The sequence below is a fragment of the Crocuta crocuta genome, unplaced genomic scaffold, assembly GCF_008692635.1.
Source record: "Crocuta crocuta isolate KB4526 unplaced genomic scaffold, BGI_CrCroc_1.0 scaffold312, whole genome shotgun sequence".
Classification (NCBI taxonomy): domain Eukaryota; kingdom Metazoa; phylum Chordata; class Mammalia; order Carnivora; family Hyaenidae; genus Crocuta; species Crocuta crocuta.
The window spans coordinates 1,031,409-1,037,114 of record NW_027527378.1 but is presented as its reverse complement, the minus strand read 5'-3'; the positions used below and the strand labels follow the sequence as shown (position 1 = coordinate 1,037,114).

At 48.6% G+C, this 5,706-nt stretch overlaps 1 protein-coding gene across 1 annotated transcript in view; it reads left to right on the top strand.

The window, feature by feature from the left end:
* MAP3K15 (mitogen-activated protein kinase kinase kinase 15) overlaps positions 1-5,706 on the top strand; it is a 130,449-nt gene that overhangs the window by 5,977 nt on the left and 118,766 nt on the right.

The following is a 5,706-nucleotide window of genomic DNA, read 5'->3' as shown; positions in this document are numbered from 1 at the left end:
CCTGTGGTTCTTTTCAGTACCCTTAATTCCTGCCCCCCAAACACACTTTGACAGTGGGGCTGTGCTCTACCACGTGTGTCACGGGTTATGTCTTATCCCACAATGCACAAGCATTTGGGGGCTCAGGGTCTCCTCCGTTGCTGGAATGAGACTCCAGATCTTTGAGCTCCGTGTAATAAGCACTGGGGTGACATTAAAAACCCTTGGCTGTGGTGCAGTCATTACCTGGGAGTCCCTGTGCCTTGGCTTCTTGACTGATCAAAAGGTGGTCACGGCGCCTCCCCTACGCCTAAATGAAGCATGTGAGAAGGTGCGGGGAGAATTTCTTTAAGACACTGGATGCACCACGCTGAAGCGGTAAAGCCAAGCGCGGTGCCGTCTGGCCTCTGCCGGAGGCAACAGGGACCTGTTGTCCGCAGAGCACATCCTCCGGGCCTGGAACAGGGGCGGGGTGTCAGGCTTGTTCAAATAAAGCGGCTACTGAGCCCGTTGACAACACTCTCTTGACGTTTCTGACCGCTCAGAGTGTACTCTTGAGCACAGCGGCTTTTTAGAAACGTTGTTGGGGAGCCCACTTCACCCAGAACCACTCCGTTTTCTTGACTGCTATTCATTCTGCTCCGAAATTGGAGTTTGAACAAGACTCTTGTCTGAAAGGTTCAGTGTTCCTTCAGCCATTCTGCCCAACCGTAGCCTCCCGGTGCCGGCTCTGAAGATGGGTGTGCAGCGGCTCTATTCCGCTAGGGTGGAGGGTGTGTGTGTCTGTGACAAGCCTTCGTCTACCAGCAGGACCCCCCTCTGGTTGGGTGTGAAAGTTAAGGCAGAAATCTTGGGCTTTCAGTTCCAGAGCTGTACAACAGGCACATCGCCTTTTCTTGGTCTGGGTCCAGATTGCCTAGAATTTTCTGCATCATGTACCTCCTTTGGTTGACCTTGGCTTCGTCTTTTTTTTTTAACTTTATTTATTTTGAGAGAGACAAAGACAGCATGAGGTGGGGGAGTGGCAGAGAGAGCGAGAAAACCAAGCAGGCTCCGAGATGTCAGCACAGACTCGGACGCAGGACTCGGTCTTAAAACCGTGACGTCATGACCTGAGCTGAAAAGAAGAATCAGACGCCCAACTGACTGAGCCACCTGGGTACCCCAGCCTTGGCTTGCTGTTGACTAAATCCTTTCTCAGTACATCAATGTAACTTATAAGTTACATAAACCTAACATATATAAATATATATGTACAGCAATAAATTCTTTTTATAGGTTTAACAAAGGATGTATGTAACTATAGTAAGTGGGGTTTGGATTAAACAGACAACCCCCTCACTCACCTCTCCTGGCTTCCTCATCTCTACCACTCAGACTTTCTGACATCGCCACCAAAAACCACACAAACCTGTCACTTTGGTGTCTTGGTAAAAGCTCGAAAAGCACGGTGCCCAACGTGTAGCCACTAGCCACAGGTGGCAGTGTACATTTAAATGAGTTTAAATGCAGCAAAAGTCAGATCCTTGTTTATACCAGGTGTATTTCAAGTGCTCAACCGTGAAGAGACACCGTGAAGAGAGCGTTTTCCTCATCACAGGAGGTCCCGTTGGACGGTGCTGTTCTAGAAAAACGTTTGGGGGCGGGAGGGGACCTATGGAGCTGTCCCAGATGTATTTTAGGGAGGCCGGTAGGTGTGAAGTGTGAGCACTTCCTGTCTCTTGTTCCCATAGCAAGGCGAAGCCGGGTTGGATCGTGTTTTCGTACTTCTCGTGTGGTTTGGTGTGGTCCTGTGTGGGTCTGGATCGGAGGCTCCAGGTCACCAGTGCCTGGGTGATTTGCTGGGATGTGAGAGAGCCCCAGGCAGGCCTTCGCCCCAGGCAAGGACAGGTGATGCTGTGGTGAAAAACACTGCCATGGCCACGAGTACTGTAAAAAACAAATAATAAGATGTATGTAATGTAAACTTAACCATTTTTAAGTGTGCATTTCATTCGCATTAAGTACGTTCACGCTCTTAGGCAACGGTCCACAGAGATCTTTTGGACCAGCTCAAACAAAAACTCTGCTCCCCTTAAATAGCAACCTATCCTCCCCCACGCCTCCTAGCTCCTGGTAACCACCGTTCGACTTTCTGTCTCTGTGAATTGGCCTCTTCTAGAGATTTCATAGAACTGGAATCACACAGTATTTGTCTCTTTGTGTCTGGTTTATTTCACTTAGCATAATGTCTTCAAGGTTCCTCTGTGCTTTAGCACGTATCAGAGTGTCTTTTAAGGCTAATGATTAAGCTCCTTTTAAGTGCCCGTTTATCTCCTTGAACTGAATTCGTAGGTGTGACGTTAGGTCACTTACTGTGTGTGTGCGGACTGTATTTACGTGGAGCAGCCTTTTCTCCTCCTCAGGTGCGTGCTGTGTCTCCCTCAGAGAGGTTCTCCATGCTTGTGAGCTTATTAGAAACCAAGGGTTTGTTCAAGAAGGAAATCGGGGTAACTCTGTCTCCTGCTTTCCCCGCACATTCTGACATGGAAAGTCTATTCTCCCAGACTCTGTAGTTGAATCTGCTTACCATGGTATCTGATCTTAAACTGATATCTGGTTCAGTCGAATACAATACGTTCATCTCCTAGGAATGAACCGTATTATTGATGGAGGTTTACTCTCCAGGTGAACTTGGTGGTTAACGAGCAGTGAGTTAGCTAGCAACTGCTCGCATGGCAACAGCCCCTTTGATCGAGCCTGCCCGGGGCTGCAAGTTCTCTTCCCACTGCTGTTCGGTTTGGCTCTGCCTAACTTGGCTCCTGTTTGAACGTCATTTAGATGCCACTTTCCTGCCCCACAGGCCCTGCTTCTGACAGTTTTTTCTTCCGTTACTTTCTTGGTGACTTTATACATTGTGAGCTATTACCACCTACAGCAAGAAATCCTTGCACTTCCTGAACATCGATTCAGAAGGCCAAGGCCAAGGCTTCAGTCTCCAGATGAGCTGGTTGGCTTTGCTCTATCCTGATGCCACCCCTTCTCTGGCTGGCTCGTACAGAGTCATTTGAAGGGTTTGTGGCAGAGATTGCTCAGTTCCCACGGTTCATGCTCCTGGTTGTTGCTGGGAAGTGGGGCTACGTTTTCCAGCCCTTTGAGCCTTGGTGGGATGTACAGCTCATTCCGGCCAGTGAAATGGAATTATGAGTGGTGTCTGTCACTTCTGGGCCCACAGGTTAGCATAGCGAGTAGTCCTTCCCATACTTTGTCAACCCCTTCCTGTGGTCCCCTGGGGACCTTAGAGGCTCAGTGTATACGATGGCAGTGGCACACAATGGAAGGCCCCTGGATCCCCGAACCACTCTTTGAAGGATCACTCTTGGAGCTGGAATGTGTACTTCCAAGTTCGCATAAGCAAGAGAGAAGCTGTTATTTGGTCAGGCCACTAAGGCTACTGAGATCTGGTGTGGGTGGGGGGCTGTTTGTTGCCGTGATAAGAGTGCGACTTGGTTATGAAAATCCAGCCCAACTGCTGGGAAGCTGTCTCTGAGGTACGCCTTTCCAAAAGGAAGTCTGGCCACGTATCACCTCGAGGAATGGATCGTCCCTGTTCCTAATCGTGGGGCCCCACGCTGTGCTGCTGTGAGTGAAGAAAATAGAATTGAGGTGCTTGGACCATCAGGTTAATACCAGTGATGGGGGGACACAGTCTAGCCTTTTTCCTTGGTTTCACTGGTTTTGGAGTCCAGGTTATTTTTTCCTTTTGTAATAAATGATAACATAGTGATTCTGTTATTTTTTTAAAAAATTTTCAATGTTTTTTACTTATTTCTGGGAGAGAGAGAGACCGCGTGAGCAGGGGAGGGTCAGAGAGAGAGGGAGACGCAGAATCCGAAACAGTCTCCAGGCTCTGAGCTGGCTGTAGGCACAGAGCCCGAGGCGGGGCTTGAACCCACAGACCGTGAGATCATGACCTGAGCTGAAGTCGGACGCTTAACCGACTGAGCCACCCAGGCGCCCCGTGATTCTGTTATTTTTTAAGCTGATGGTAATATTGTGCTTTCTGCCAAGAGAGGCTATGTAATGATGGTTTAACGTAAGGCCCCTCTAGTTCTTTCGGCTGCCTTGGCATGGGTTACGTCTGGCCTCTCCGTGGGTGATGTTACTTGCGGATTCTTTGTCAGCTGATGATAAAGACCGTGCCCCCCAAGCTTCTGTGTGTCCTTCCACAACCACAATCCACATCTCCCTTGCAGTTAGCTTGGGGCCTTGTGATGAGTGCTGGCCCGTGAAGCATGAGCAACATCAGCACAGATGACTTCGAAAGAGAAGTTAGTGTGCCACCTCCATCTGTCTCGGCCTCTGTTACGGCAGACTCGAAGGTCATGTGTTCAAGGTGGGAACTGTCTCTTGTGGCAGCCTAGCTTGGGTTACCCCGACCAACCCAGTTTGCCGCGCCTTCTGCTAGAAATGCCCGAATGCGCCCCTCCACTAGCTTTCACGGACTTCGGCCACAGGTGTATTGGCTTCTACACAAGAGAGAGCCTTAAAAATGCCTTAGGACTGCTTGTAATTAGATGCATGCTCTCCTCATCACTGTGGAAAATGCAGAAGGTTCTAAGGCAGGCAGGCATAGGTTTAATGGTTGTAGAATGTGTACTTTACATGGCATGTCTGCCTGGTCAGGGGACTGGCCAAGTCTATTTCCGGCAGAATTTAAGGGCAATAGTTCCTTAAACTGTTGCCTTCTCTTAAGTCAACATTGATGAGTGAAATCACCAACCTGGGAGTCAGTCCTGACCCCACCTTCCCAGTCATTGACATATCCAGCCTGTTGCTTCCAGAATAGCTCTCCAGCCTGCTGGATTTCACTCTGTGTGCCCCTGCTACCTTGGTACAGGCATTATCTTCTTTGGTCCAGGGTGCTGTTAACACCTTTGTCCCTCGTCTCTTAAGCTCGGGTCAGTCTTGGTGCGTTCCACTTCCTGTCATCTGGACGCCACTGTGTCCTGGCACCCGCCACCACCCTGCAATCTTGCTTTGTACAAAACGTCCTCAGCCTTCACATTCAGTTCTTCAGGGAAACCTTGACAGACTCCTCACCCTTCTCTTCTCCGCCAGCTTTGAGCACACCGAGGTTTTCATTCCTGTCGGGTAACACAGTTGCAACTAAATACTGATTTAAAGATTGCTCTTCTGCGAGTCCTTGAACTCTTCACTGATAGGCAGCCGGATGCGGTTTTCTTTGTTACTCTTGGATTGCTTCCTAGAAATCGCTCTCTAGCTCTTTTTTAGAATAACTCTCAGTGGACACGCATGACACTTGGTTTCTCCTGTTGAGATGAAGCAAACCTTGTTTAGTACCCTCAAAAGGAAATCAGAATGCGGTTTCCTGTAGAAGCCATGTTGAATATGGTGGCCAGGCAGAGATACAGTGCAATCTGTGATTGTCTGTGATTTTTCACTAGGAAACAAGATACATCCTAATGACACATGTCTGGATCTGAACCTTTCTCCTGAGTGGTACATATCAAACAGAAGAGACCAGAACCACTCACCCTGGTGACACCGGAATGGAAACAGTGGTCTGAATTATGTTCTGGGAATACTAGTTGTTTTTATTTGTCCACATTTTCCACACTGTATATATTTTTTTATAATATAAATGCTTTTATATTAAATGAGTTCAGTGGGAGATTCATGATGGGGTTATCACTCAGAGGCCTCCTTTCTTCCTGCTGGAGACAG